General features: G+C 35.5%; 1 protein-coding gene across 6 annotated transcripts in view; it reads left to right on the forward strand.

The window, feature by feature from the left end:
- Nucleotides 1–15,892, forward strand: part of msi (RNA-binding protein musashi) — a 737,371-nt gene that overhangs the window by 309,412 nt on the left and 412,067 nt on the right. The window lies entirely within an intron of this gene.

Raw genomic sequence — 15,892 nt, forward strand, 5'->3', positions numbered from 1 at the left:
TATATTAGATTTCACTAATGCATGACAACTCATTTCCTTAGGAAAGATGACTTCGACTGCCTTTATTATATAGTAATGCATATAATATGAGTTATGGCGACGAACATGAGCACCCAGTCGAGGCCCCTTTCATTGAGACTTTTTTTGAAGTTAGGTTGCCTAATGCCGGAAGGATGTAGAGCATAAAGCTGACGCCTGAAACAATAGTTACATCAGATTTATTGCACGAGAGACATAAAATGAGGAACGTTTCCTGTTTTGTACCTGAGTAGGTCCTCGGGTTCTCTGTATGTCGGTATGCTCCAGTTTCTTGATGATTATTTTAAGAGTTTGCTTGTGATTAATGCATCTTAAAAACAGAGGGATAACCGCAATATGGCCTTGCTCAAACATTCATAGACCGAGATAGAGATCAATCATTGTATGCACTAAAGACTGTTTCATATAGCAGTTATTGATAATGCTGTTTGTATTCTGCTTCAGAAGGAAACTATTACAGGCCTAGAGGAATTTGCTCTCAAAGACCTTAGTTGAAATAGCGGATCGCTGTGGAATTAATAAATTTTGAAGTAGAGTTGAACCCGGTTTTACATTTGTCACTTATTCTTTTTTTGTGTCTGTATTGTGAAAGTATTGTTTTGTGTTTAGTAGTAATAGCCTACTATCCATTTACCTTCGTTTCATGTGTGGAAGGTGATTCTAAAAGTAGGGAATACTGTGACGAAAACGAATTGCATAAATTGTATGTTATATATAAAATACATTGATAGTCTTTAATTTTATATAACATTAAGGATATTGCACTTGATTAAAACAATACTGTTTTTTGTAACTTTTTTTTTCTTAAAAAAGTAGCAAAGTCATTTCAATTTCAGTCAACTGAAACTCCGTCAGCTTCCATGCGTATCGTTTACACCGATTGTTTTACATGGGCCCTCCCCATCCCCATAGGTTTTTTTTTTCTTTATTCCTTCATCTCCCAATAAATGGATTTGTGTGTATGTGTAAGGTCAAGTAGGGCTAATATGATACAGTAAAAAAAAAAATCGGGCTAATTTGATACAAACTTTAAAATGTAGGCTACCAATGGGTAAGTTTGAATATGTTTAAAACTGCTATTATGGAAGTACATTTTATGCTCTTTAAGGAACAATATTGAACAAAATCTAAAAAATCGTTATGGACCTCATAAATGTAGTAAAAAAAAAGGCACTTTTATTTTTTGAAAAAAAAAAAAATCTTGATGTGATACTCGGTTACTTTTGTTATTGCTCTTGAATGAATGAAGATAGAACAATTTTTAAATTTTCATTTTACTCTGAATAGTATTGGTTTCATTTGTCTAAAGAAAAGCTGTGAATGTTTATCAGTCTAGCGATAATTAGTGTATAAATGAGAGGGGCTATTATGATACACACTTTAGGGCATATTATGATATGTTAGTAGGGCTGTTATGAGATAATGTTTACAATGAAAGAAATTGACCAAATTAATCAATTTTCTAACTCAAAGTAATTTATTACTTCATTTCTCAGCTCTTTAGGGATGTTTGAATTGACATGTTGGAACCTACAATACAGTACCTATGTTAAAGATTTAAAATATGGACTTATTTTGACTTATTTGCCTATCGATTTCAGCTTAATAGTCTTTCTTCTTACTGCTAAAATTTAACACAACTTTAGAAAATATATTCATTATTTAAAAACTTATTTTAATTTATTTTAGCAATACAAACTGTTTCATAATTTTGTCAATCTATTATCTTACACACAAAAGAATTATTTTGGACATAGGTACAACAGTTTTCTAGTATTGACAGTTAGGTGTTAAAGTTTCAGTAAGTTGTTGATCGATAAATTGTAATGGAGAAAAAATGAGGCATGACAAAAGTTGCTAAATTTTAGTCAGTTTTATAGTGATTTCAACGAAACGTTTACAAGAGATACATTAAGATCTGTGTACTGTATATGACAATAGCCTTACTTCATTGCTCTGTATAATATTGCCAGTTTTATAGCACTGTATCAGAATAGCCCTGTAGGTGTATCACAATAGCCCATACAGACTGCTATTATGATGCACTGGTTTTGTTTTAATTTTATCAATTATTACAAATAAAAAAGAAATGTAACTCCAAATCCTTCATATATGTCAAAAGTGGCATATGTCTTAATTTTTTTTTTTAATTTGTATATGCTTTGATAGAAAAATTACAGCAAAAGATAGATTTTTTATATCATATTAGTCCTATTTGACCCTTTGTGGAGGAATTTGGAAGAGATCGGATTACGGCATCTTATGGACTTCATGTAACGAGAGTATCGTCTTGTTTTTTGTCTATTGTACTCGAAAAGTAAAAGTGTCGCATTGGCGATAAATGCGTAGTGTGTCCAATACGTATGCTGTTTAGTATTTTCATTTTCTACGAGTTGATTAATAATTTAGTATAGGCCTACATGAATTTGGGACAAAATTCGGAAAATGTCTGAGAATTCGATGTAATTTTGTTTTACGAAATAAATCAGAAATTATAAAGGCGTGGTTGATTTTAATGACGTTGTGGCTTTCTGCCGAGAAAAATAGCTTTAATTTCTGCATTGACGAGAATTCTCTGAATAGCAGTTATCAAAAAGTGCTAAATATATATAGCGATAGAAACAAGTTTGTTTTGCTGAAACTTTAAACCAATTTTGTGTAAAATATTCCAGTAAATAGTTGTACATTGGGAACTACGCTAGACAGATCGTCTTACACTCTGGAACTGCATTCCACGCAAAAACAATCTTGTGCATCGTACAGATCCAGAAACAAAATTCAGGTGTCCCAAGTTTTGTTTCTGGGTCTGTATATCATAAACAGTTTTTTAGAAGAAGAAGTACAATGAGAAAATCAAGTTTTTCCCGACCTATATATTCATAACATGACAAAAAAACTGAATTGTGAAACGCATAAAACGTATGAGAAAGCATGTGCCGACTTCGTGACACTTTCTTTGTTGTTGAAAGAACATCTGTTCAGTATTTTTGTTGGTTTAAAACATGTTAAATAACTGTATGTTATAGCAACTTCGTCAAATTAATTTATTTTGTGGCATATTTACATGGATTTTCTGTGGAAAAACATTAATAAACCTACTCGTAGTTCGTAATCAGCCACATTCTATCATACATTGAATGGATGTAGGTAAGAACTGAATTAGTCTGGAAGTCCCACAGAAGTGTACGAATGGCAAACTTCGTGTTGACAAAAGCAATCTCAATTGATAAAACGGGATTCTTCATAGGCTGTAATATCAAAACTTGCCCCACCAAATGAAATCAGTGTTGTTTGTAAAAGCAATATTATCTCACACTCAAGATAAAGTTTCTGGCATGCTGTGATATATTGTGGTATACGTAACATCATGCTATCGGAGAAGTCGTTTCTCCGGTATTCTCATGTTACTCGGAGATTCTGCAGTTTTAACTTCTCTTACAGAACATTGGAATTTGAAACCATATGCCTGGTTTTATCTTCCCGTTTCTGATACAGTAGTTCTTCCGATATCAAATACTGTAAAATGAATATGAGTAGTCTCCAAGTATATATTAATTTGACTGTCATGTGCATGAATTAAACTTTGTCATATTTCATAATATAAAATCTAAAGGCTGTTTCACAATAAACCGGGAACGGAAACGAGAACGGGAACTGAAATATTGTTAAAATAAATGTATTTAAATGTGAGCATTCACAATTAACTATTGTGAATGCTCACATTTAAATACATTTATTTTAACATTATTTTCGTTCTCGTTCTCGTTGTCGTTTCCCTTTCCGGTTTATTGTGAACCAGCCTTAATTCTTGCACTCGTCAGTGTTTATAAAGGCAATTATTTTGATGCGATACTTTCAATGAATTTTTTTTAAATTTTATTTTTAATTGTTACTGTCTTATGTCTCTCTTTATTTCCAAAATTTCTAAACCTATGTAATTTTATAATTCTCGATTGAAGATTGACGTTTATTTTAATAATTTAATCGTTTTAATTATATTTACGCAATACCTGCAATTTATGTGTAATGGTTAAGGCATTTAATTTTAACACATAGGTCCGATTCTAATATTGTGAAGATAATTTATAGATACACTTCCAGAAAATTCTTTGCAAAGCCTGCTTTGCGGCTCGATTTTTTCAACTGTACTCGTCTAGTAATATATAATTAATGACTCCAGATTACCTTTTATTTATACTAGGCCTAAGTCTGTGTAATCATCATCGTTAACATAAAAAGAAAATACTGGACTTTCCAGTCAGCACAACAGAGTTTTTCTCGAGATACTCTCGTTTCCCTCATCATTGCACCTACACCCTCCACCTTCCCCTCATTTCATCTATCATCTATATAAAAGTTAAAAATAGGCTAGTGTGAAGTCTTGAGGGTTTTCGATGCTGACATAGGAAAAGCTTAGGGTTTAGGGCTCTGGGACTTCTCAGGTACTCGCCTGATTCTATGAGGGATTAGGCACGATGGCCCACCTGTCATAGTCCGACTTCGATTAATCATGACATATATATAGGGCACACATCATGATATACAATACACATATAGGGCACACAATGGGCCTTGGTAAACCTAAGTACAGATGTTGCATTATATCTCTGCCTGTGAGTGAACGTTAAATTTCAGTTAGTATGCTTATCTTGAACGTGGAAGTCAAGAGTATTTAAAAACCATTACAATTTTTCCCGTGTCTCTTCCCCCTCAACGCAAACTGTGACGTTGCACAGAGGCAGAGATTTAATAGAAGATCTGTACAAGGATCCAAGTCAAAACAATCTCAGACTGCTGTGTTAATGGATACAGAAGGTGATATAATCCCTAATATGTTACATCACTTATAAGTGAGTTTTCCAGAATTATCGAAAGATAAACTCGTAAAGGTGAGGGGAAATAAAGAATACAAATTGGATGGAATATTATATGATAATTTATAAACCTCAGTATTGTCCAGGGGAAGATATTACGTGACTATGTCAACAAGGGCAGGTGTTTATGGAGATTAATTTTATCATTTGTGTATTTTAATACTGGCGCCGGCGGAGATGATTGGAGATTGATTTATACTCTTGGTGGAGATTAATGGAAATTTTGGAAAATACAATTATTTTGGAATTGGATTATTAACTCAGTAAGTATGTTACTTTCCAAATAATTGTAATAAAGGTTCGTTGGATACTCATAAAAGTTCGATATGGCCAATAGACAATATTTGTTGGATTTAAACTGTATGTAACACACATTCATTAAAAAATATACTTAAAGCCCTCAAATTAACACTTTCAAATTATTAGTGAAGTGTTGAATTCTCCATGTTTTGAGTTCATTAATGTAATCAGAACACCTGGAATACCATGTAATGTAGCTACTTGTATATATAACAAATTCTAGTGAAAAAAAAAAATCTGAAAAAAAAAAAAACTCAATATGAACTTCGCTATTAGAATTCTATTTCGCCATTTGTCGCGATCGTTTTATCCGCATATTATTAATCAGAATCACTTAATTCGTAAAGATTAGTAAAAATCTATTGTATATATATTATATCGTGATTTTCGCGATCTCCATAAATACCCGGCCCTGGTCATAAACTAGGTTCGAGAAATTAAAATATATGTGTGTGTATGTGTGTGTGTGTGTGTGTGTGTGTGTGTGTGCGCGCGACGTTTGAGCTTTCAGACAGTTTATCTCAAATTTTAGATGTTGTACTTTTGAAGAGGATGCGAGTTTTGAAATAAAACCTGTTTCTACAAACTCCTTGGGCTGAGGAACGACTGTAATGTTTTTCTGTTTTGCGGAATTGCTGTGCTGTAAGTTCTTATCCTGCGCGCAGGACGAGTATTATATCCGTCCATGACATATTTTAATTTTATGGCTGTTCTTCTCTTGCTTTCATCGATCTTGTTTCTCAGACGGTTGCGTGTCTGCTTCGTATTCTGGTAGAATAGAGACTGTGTCGGATTTAAACATTTATGGGGACCAGATTTTGATAAAATGTGCGGGACAGTCTGCGATTCTAGTAAATAGTACCTATAGACGTTCGTTTCAATATGTTGCTTTTGGTTTTATGATTTCAAGTATAAAGCAGTCTACTCATACATGCAGTCTATATGCCTTTAAGGTTTTGGCCTCCAGGTAAATTCTTTAACATTAGAGCTTGATTTGATTAAAGATCAAAGGTAAATCCGACGTTAAGATATCTCAACCACCATACTATTAGCGAACACAAATTTCACTATTTTCTGGAGGATGAATTCCTTTACAAACAGCTATCACCTGTTGAAAAATAATGGCTGAACCTGACACTGTGTTTAGTTAAAATCATTTTTCCCACCTGCTTATAAATTATTTACAATTAAGTACAAGCGCATGTAGTTAACAACTCAGCTAATCTAGGTTCGACATCCAAGTAGGCAACTGTAGTTAATTTCCCTTCCATATGGAAGTCAAAATGAGGATAGTAATTGCAAAAGAGGTTTTTAATGTAAAAAGGAAGAAGAACTAAGGAAGAGTCTAGTGAAGTGCTTTGTGTGTAGTGTGGTATTGTATGGGGCAGAAACGTGGACATTACAGCGAAATGAAGAAAAACGACTAGAAGCATGTGAAATGTGAATAAGATAGTTGCAGGAAATGAGACTTAAAGTCGGATTTTTCATTTTTTTATTTTTTTTGTGGTTCCAAAAAGAGGATGAAATACTGGGAATTAAAAAAAATCATGGTTCTAGGTGCTATAGTTTTAAATATATATTTCTTATTGAATGTTGATATTAAATTATTTACTTTTCGAGAAAAATGAAATTAAAGTTTTCACTTGTTTTCTTAGCAACTATAAGAAAGATTTAGGTATTTAAGAAGCATTAAGTAAAACTACGTCCTAGTTTAGTAAGTAAAAAAAGCCTACAGGTAGTGCAAGAAGTTAAAACATAGAAATGCAGTTTTTACACGCAAATTCGTTATTTCGTTCTCCTATAAAATTTCCTTTCACGACTTCCGGTCCTTTTTGCGCAACGGATCACAGTGGAGAAGAATGGAGCGTGTGATATGGACAGACAAAATAAGAAATGAAGGCTGTGCTAGAAAGAGTGGGCGAAGAGGGAATAATGCTCGTGTTCAAACTCATCAGGAAGAGAAGAAGAAATTGGCTGGGTGACTGACCAAGAAGAAACTACGCACTGAAGGATGCACTGGAAGGAAAGGTGAACGGTAGGCTCTGCGGATAGAGAGCTATTTACACGACAGTTGAAACTATAAGGATGTTTTACAATTATGTTAACGCTTAAGAGACCACAGGATTCGTAAGGACACAGTAATGTTATGTTTATATTTACACATAAGTACGACTAGCAGTATTAGATATGAAAAGCGAAATAAAATGACAGTCTACAATATGCTATTTGAACAGATGAAGAGTACGAGGGAAAAACAATCAAAGTCACAATTCTCATAACCACCTAATTCAGTAAATTATTTGCAAACTTTAGTGTTTTTCTTATCAAAACTGGTAGAGGAGAATTACAGAATCATCCTTTCCTACTTTTTCGATAGGGACAGCAATAAATTTTGTAGTAATACTGTCTACTGAATTGGAAGATGAACATCATCCTTAAGGGAATTGTGACTTTGATTGTTTTTCCCCTGTAATCTAGTTTGTCTGCTGTTTTTGAAGAGGTTGGGTACCTGAAGCAATGGTGTGAAGGAAATAAGGTTTTTTTTTTAAGACAACATAAAAGAATTCACAAAATACATTCACTAACTCGGGGAAACAATGATAATGAACTCGTCATTCACACAGAAAACAAAAACTCGCGTCTATTGATTGTTACCGATTAATGGACTTTGATCACGATGTGAACGGTAATTGGAGGCATAATGCTGGGAACCGTGAAAAATTCCATATTTTCTCGCTCAGTTAACTTTGCTTCTATGTTGAATGACCTGAGATACACGCCCTTCAGTTTATTAATATTAGCTTGAACACTTTGAATAATAGTACGGTAACAACAACAACAATAATAATAATAATAATAATAATAATATACTGATGATTTTCCGGATTTCTCCTCAATAGGCCTACTGTTATTCATCGTGAAGTCCGCAGAGGAGAGGACACGTTTACCGTAACAATACTTCACGGTTAGGTGCCATGCCTATTGCGGAAGATGGTTGGGTTTATTATATGAAAGGTGATCGTTTAATTTGCGAGATTGTATCAACAGCCATCGTTATCTAGCGTCTGAGTGAGGTGGAGGTGATAATGCCAGGGAAATAAGTCCAGGGTCCAGCACTGAAAGTTTTCAGAATTTGCTCTTAATGGTTTGAGGGAAAACCCCGGAAATAATCTCAACCAGGATTTGAACCCGGACCCGCCCATTTCATTGTCAGATATGCTAACAGTTACTCAAAGCACATGACTGAAAGGTGATGGTGAAGAGTTAATTAGGATGGGGAAGTTGGCGGGTCATGGTCCTTTGTAATTGGTATTCTCCTAGTATTCGCTTGGAGGAACATGAGAAATCCCTGAAAAACCAAGTCGTTATGTCAGGATCGAATCCCCGACCTCTGGATTGCAGGGCGAGAGCAACGATTACACCACCCTGCTCGGTTAATAATAATAATAATAATAATAATAATAATAATAATAAATAATAATAATAAAGTAAACGTCATTATGTTCAGCTGCTTATCCCTGCACCGTTTGTGAAGCTGAAGCCTGTATTAAACTGCACAAAGGACAGTAATAATCGCAACGTCTTCGATTTTGAGTGTTGGTAGTAATTAGTACTTCGATCTTGTCTATTTTTCTGTTATTTATTGTTGAGAAAACTGTGTTTGTGCCTTTTTATTGCACGTAAAATTTTGAATTACCGTATTTACTCGAATCTAATGAGCAGTTTTTTCAGGTGAATTTAGTCTCCAAAATTGGAGTGCGCATTAGAATCGATGGCTCACTGTACTTCGTTCCATAATATCTGACAGAACATGTAAACAATGCGTGCTGACAGAGAGAGAGAGAGAGAGAGAAGTATAATTGCTATTGGACCAATGGCAGAAGTCTCATTCCAGGCTTGTCTTCAAGTTTGACGATCTGAAGCGTTCTACCTCCGTTTAACTTCAAGATAGGCGTGGAATGAGATCTCTGCCAATGGTTAAATAGCAATTATTCTTTTCCCTCTTTCTGCCGGCACTGTTTACATCTCCTGTCAGACATTATGGAACGAAGTATAGATTCGTATGCAAACTCGAAAAATCTGCTTCTTGTTCCGTTTAGGCTCTGCGTGTGCTTCGACTCTGTTCGGGTTACCTCGTTGCCCGTTCATCAACGTTCCTATAGTCGGCGACGCTGTTATTCCCGGCGTGACTCCTCCTCTTTGCTTACGTCTTAGGAAGTGAAGGCTCTATAAAGTCTAGGTAGGTAGTATCGTTCGTCATTTTTGTTCTTTCGTTGCCGAGCTACCATACGAGGAATCTATTTGCCACACCGTTAAACATTATCATGTCGTAGCTCCTATGATAATAAATTAAACGCACTGAATTCAGCAAATAATTGAGCGGCAAATAACGTCTTCGTGTGCTTTCTGCGAACGCCAACGAAAGAGCCAAAATGGCGGGTGATTATATTAAGTATTTATCGAGCCTCAAGAAATGAATTACGTCTTCATAAGCGAATCACAAGACGCACACGTTTAAATGTAGCCGACCTGCAACGCGATTGGCTGCCGGAAATTAGAGCGACGGGACTATAGCTTCGCGCACTTCTATGTTCTTGTAGGCATTGTTGTTAATACCGGTAAGAAAACTTCAAACGAAAGGTTATACTTTATGCTGAAAATCATGAAAACAAGCGGGCTGCAAGAGAATTCAGGTGTACCAGGGACCTACATTCGCTTAGGGCGAAAACACAGAAAGGCGATATTTGCTTCTAAAGCTACTGGGAAGAAATTCACAGGCTCACGAAAAGGAAGGCATCCTGAGGTAGACGAAGAGGTTTAGAAATTCATTGAAAGGAAAGGAGGAAATATAGGCTGTGGCTAGTGATACAATTATTAGAAGTAAGCTACTAGTAATAAAATAATGTCCATAGCTTTAACCCACTGTTGTATGCAGTAAAATTAAATTTGTACCTGCTTTGCAGCTGCGCATTATATTCGTCAGTTTTTTTTTTCATTTCATGTATACTTAAAATTGAGGTGCGCGTTAGATTCGATGGCGTATTAAATTCGAGTAAATACTGTATTTAATTGCAGTGACTTTACCGGGTAGTCATAGAGCATGACATCATAACAGAACTTATTATTTTTCATGTATGGCGTAACATTGTTGTAGGTAAGAAAATTGAGTCTGTTCCATTTTAAAACGCATAAACTTCAATTAGTATGTATGTTGGCACGCCTGTTGTCGTAGTTCCTGTGTTTCAGCAACTTACAGTTAACCGTAACATAGATTTTGTTGTAAAAGAAATGTCTTTAGCACAAACAAAGACTCAGCAGCTTTGTTGTTGAAGAAATGATGCACTAGAACAAAACGGAGACTCGTTCACTCGGGTGCTAGGTTCTGCTCTACTTTGGTGCAGGAACTGCAGTAAGACGAGGTCACAGCTGCCGTCCGCAGACACGATGTGGAAAGGCGTGACCGTACATTTTCTCATGCAGTTTGATGTTGCTTAGTTGGTCTTGTACCTTTATGCACTAAATACTATGGTGACCAAACATATTAATATATTTAATTATCTTGCCTCCATTATTTCATGCGTTTTCTCCTGTCGATCAAGACCTAGCTTTTCCAGTGGGTTCTGGTCGATTTCCGGCAGGAAAGCGAAAATATTTCTGCTTGCAAACCAGGCTAAGTTTTCGTTGTCCCTTATTCTTTAAAGCAGTGTTTCTCAATCTAATGGATACTTTGAGACGACGACGGAAAGAGCACAATTTCCCCTCCCTTCCCATGGTTCTGCTAATAGAGGTAACTCATTATTGATTAAGATTTTCTGTTGCCAGTACATTCGCTTTAGCGGAATTTCTTCATTTGCACCTATATAATTGTCAGTTTTTCACATTAACTGTAAAAATTAAGGTACGAAACAGCTTAAACCCAGAAAATGATTTAATTGTAGATATAAATACAGTTCAGCCAAGAATCGTTCACAATGTTTCAAGAAATCATGCTCAAATTTCCCATTAAGTAAACTTTTTTTCATAATCATCCTTGCATTTCTTTTAGCACCTCAATTAATTTTTAATATTGCAAGATTACTGTGTTTCAGAATGGCACGGAACTTAATTTCATGCAGTTTTGAAATAACTAATTATTACTAATTGTTATTTGAATAAATAAAGTTACTTTGTCAATTTCATATTTCATTGTTGATTTTCATTGAGTTGATCCAGAAATTACTAGAAAGATAACACGAATATGCATTGAATGATTGTATAATACACTAATTATGTTCCGCGGACCCCTTGAAATCCGAGAGCTATAGTCGCGACGCTGTTATTTCAGGCGTGACTCCGCCTCTTTGCTTACGTCTTAGGAAGTGAAGGCTCTATAAAGTCTAGGTAGGTACTATCGTTCGCCATTTTTGTTCTTTCGTTCCCGAGCTACCATACGAGGAATCTATTTGCCACACCGTTAAACATTGTCATGTCGTAGCTCCTATGATAATAAATCAAACGCTCTGTAATTCAGCAAATAATTGAGCGGCAAATAACGTCTTCATGTGCTTTCTGCGAACGCCAACGAAAAAGCCAAAATGGCGGGCGGTTATATTAAGTATTTATCGAGCCTTAAGAAATGAATAACGTCGTCATAAGCGAATCACAAGACGCACACGTTTAAATCTAGCCGACCTGCAACGCAATTGGCTGCCGGAAATTAGAGCGACGGGACTGTAATAGTCAGTGGTCCCCAAGTGAGTTTTCAAACTAAAATTTGATCGTGTTATTTCATTATGAAAAATATAATAATAAGTACCGTGTAATCCCAGCGATAAATGTACTTTAATTTTCTTTTAAATGAAATTATTGTAACTTTTGAACAAAAGCTAGTTTTTGCAAAATTCGTAAACAAAACTTGAGTTTATAATAATTTGTGAAGTGAAAAATAAATAGCTTATACACTGCGTCCCGCTTAGAGGGATCGAGAAATAAATGCTCACTATTTAAAATCAGATGAAGATATTGTTTTGATTTACATCTGACAAGATGCAGAAACTATCCAAGTTTATGCACAAATGGTTTAAAAACAAGCCTGGCGCCATTCAGTAGAACATTCCGTCATTGGACCATTCTCCTTCATCGAGGCGACAATCAAAGGGAATGTGCATCTGGACATGTGCAGAACTTTTGTTATTGATCAACTCCCCCACGATCGGTTTTTCAGCAACATGGGGCTCCACCCCATTACTATGAAGCAGTGCGTGGCTTCTTGAATGAAAACTTTCACATTTGGTTCATCGGAAAAGTAGAGCCCTTGGCTGGCCACCTAGGTTATCCGACTTGACGCCCATTGTCCTTTTTCTGGGGCTTTATGACGAATGTTGTGTACCAACGTGGTACAGTTGACACTTAGGAAAAACTGAGACAACGCATTATAAATGCAGTTGCGCTAATCACTCCACAAATGTTATGAAACACTTGACAGAAGGTTGAGTACCTTTTGGACGTCTTCAGGGTAGCTCGAGGCGCACACATCGAGTTTCACTGACCATTTTCCGAAACTCTGAGAGTTTTTATATCAAGTTGTACAAAAAGTTATGTCATAAAACATTATTTATACTTTAAATTAGCACTTATATCTCGATCCCTTTAAGCGGGCCACGGTATATAAATGAAAGGATTTTCTTATGTTATAACTACTAAACAAAAATATGAAAGTGTTTTAAGTGATCCGACAAAATGATAATACGATAGGAGTCCTCTAACTCTAAAGTTAAGAACGCTGGTATAATATTGACTTTAATAATGATTTTTACATATTAATATTATCTCCTTATATTTATATTTACCATGAGAAACCCAAGAGGATGAGTTTGCAGAAAAGGTTGAGAAACACTGGTCTAAAGCAGTGACTGTACCAGCCCTGGGCATAAGAGGGGAAGTGAAAGGGACGGAAAAACCTTCGCCCTTGTCCTTTTTGCTTACACCGCCTTATAAACAAAAGCGCAGTAAGGCTGTGTGCATCATTGGCGGCTTTTAGGAGACCGGAGAGAGCCGAATACTCGTAAAAGCTATGATGCCCGCCTGATATAATCCATCACTGACGCTCCTGCCTGCACGTACCGCATCAAAATATTACTCTCTCAGGTGGAGTGGTGAGTGGTGTGCTGTGACTCAATCGAGTTATTTACGCCCAGGTATGGACTATACCATGCTGATCGTATGAGCCGTTCAGAGCAGAATTGGGTAACGAGGTTTGAAGTAAAAATTCTGTAAAATACAGCGCAAAGTATCCATTAATATGTCCTTCGTGCTTTCCACTGACTACTAATAGTTTAAATAAATTGAATATTAATTCTGTGGCCGGGAGGAAAAAGGTCTTAAGTCAATTTTTTGTGAAAATGAGATTTTTATATACTCTGAAAGCGGAAACAATTCTCTACAATCTGCTAAAACGGTTAAAGTCAAATAAGACTCCTGACTGGATTTATAGAATATCCGAAGTACTTTTTGAATCGAGCACACACAGAATAAAGGACTTAACAATATTTAATACATTATTCCTTACAAACCATCACATGTTTACTTTCCATGCTTCCCTATTAAAAAGGTCTAACTTGTATTTTAGCCATTTTATCACATATTGATGCCCTTTCCTTTTAAAACTTTAAGCACCAGGGTAAACAGTCCTATAATTGTTTAAGACCGATTTTGCATTCCTAATAATTTACATTTGTCATTTATTTTAACATGAAAAAAGGTCTTATGTTTACATAGTTCCTTCTACTCTGTTGGGTTCTAGTCTTAAATGAGCTTAAGTGCGGCTATTTTTGGAAATAATCAAGAAAATTGTTAAATGAGCAACATTACCTATTTTAGAAGAAATATAAACAAATAATATCCAGGAAAAACCTCTTAATTAAAAAAACTCTATAATTGACATCAATTTCAATATTTCTACTGCTCTCCTAAAAAGTATAAAATTTTTACTTAAGACCCGTTTCCTCCGGGCCACAGAATTACTACTTTGCGCTGTATTTTACAGAATGTTTACTTTAAACCTCATTGCCCATTTTCAACTTACACCACTTCTGCTCTGAACGGCTTACATGACAAAGGAGAACAACTGTTCTTGAATGACATTACAGTGATGTGAGAACTTCTTCGGTGTGGTAGGCCGATGCCGTACTACACATTCGGCTAAGATATTTTTTAAAGAGGTTAAGAAAATAGATCACAAATTCGGTATCAATTTTTTTCAGAAGTTAACCTTACTTTTTTTGGAGCTTTAAATTACCATTTCTGAAATATAACTTTATTTTTAAATTAATGATTTTTTTTTCAAATGAAATTAACTTCTTCCGAAAATGATTTTGAAAAGTATATTCTTTATGGCTAGTCATTCAAACAGCCCTTGATATAGCTACATATTGCGAACTGTACTATTTAATGGCTGATCGTGCACTCCATGAAGCTAGGTGTGTTGGAATTGTCTGTGCAGAGCCTACAATTTAGTCTGTTTTCCCTGAATATCATGTTTCGTTGAATATCATGTTTCGTGTTAGCCGTCTCCCCTTTTAAGTTCACCTCCTTTTTCTAGTATATTTTGTGCGCATACAAATTAACTATATTTGTGCTTATTTCATCTATATAATTTTGTTATTGGTTTTGTAAAGACTGCGTCCAAGATTTTGTTGATAAAGAGTTGAAATTACCTTAAGGGTTTCTGAGGAAGTTGAACTGACCTATTTATAAGTTACTTTCTCATCCTTTGTGTGGATAGTTGAGTTAAGCAATAGTTGGGATTTAGAATGTCTGTCCTCGGGGAATATCGTGCGCACGCCTCCCAAATATCAGACAAGTTGGTGGTGAGCTGCTGTTGTATCAAATTCGTAGCTACTGTTATCTCTTCTAAGCAACTGACGCAATGCAGTGCTAAGCTACTGTCATGACAGCTTGCTGGCTGCTAGTTCTGCAACTATCTCTTCGCGTATTTGGAGTTGTCATAAGCAGGCGTTGTGAGCGGCAAGATAGCGTGCGATTCCTGTCTTGGCCCGGAACCTCAGCTGCAAGTGCAACATTTGTACAGTTGAAACGTCTTAATAACGGAGTTATTTCTGTAACTACAGCTGTTCGTTATTTGTAAAATAAAATATAGGTTTGCTTTCATGCCTTGCGAAGCGTAGAGCAAATACTTTATCGGTTATATATATTTTTTTGTTTTTCCTAAAACTTTATAAGAACGGAACAGATCTATGCGTGTAATTCTTATGGATGACTATGATGACTGATATAGCAGTAGTAGTAGTAGTAGTAGTAGTAGTAGTAGTAGTAATTATTATTATTATTATTATTATTATTACCCATTCTCTTCATTATTTTATGCTCGACCATGCCGAAATGTAGTAATTATACTCCTGGTAGCAGTCCTTTAATGCATTTCATTAAAGTACACCTACTCATTAAAGTACAGGTGTTCAGCCAATGACAACTCAGCTTACAGATGTTCAGCCAATGACAAGTCAGCTTTGTACCGTTATAAAACCGCAAGTATCGATTATTCTCGGATATGCAATCGAAAGAGAATTAGCGAAAAGTCACGGAGGCTGGAAATCCAATACTGTCGCAGAAGGTTATGTTCTGTTACTATAATAATTAGCGTTAATTGTAAATAATATTCAAATAAATTCAATTTGTCA

Source organism: Periplaneta americana, chromosome 4, assembly GCF_040183065.1.
Source record: "Periplaneta americana isolate PAMFEO1 chromosome 4, P.americana_PAMFEO1_priV1, whole genome shotgun sequence".
In the NCBI taxonomy this organism is placed as follows: domain Eukaryota; kingdom Metazoa; phylum Arthropoda; class Insecta; order Blattodea; family Blattidae; genus Periplaneta; species Periplaneta americana.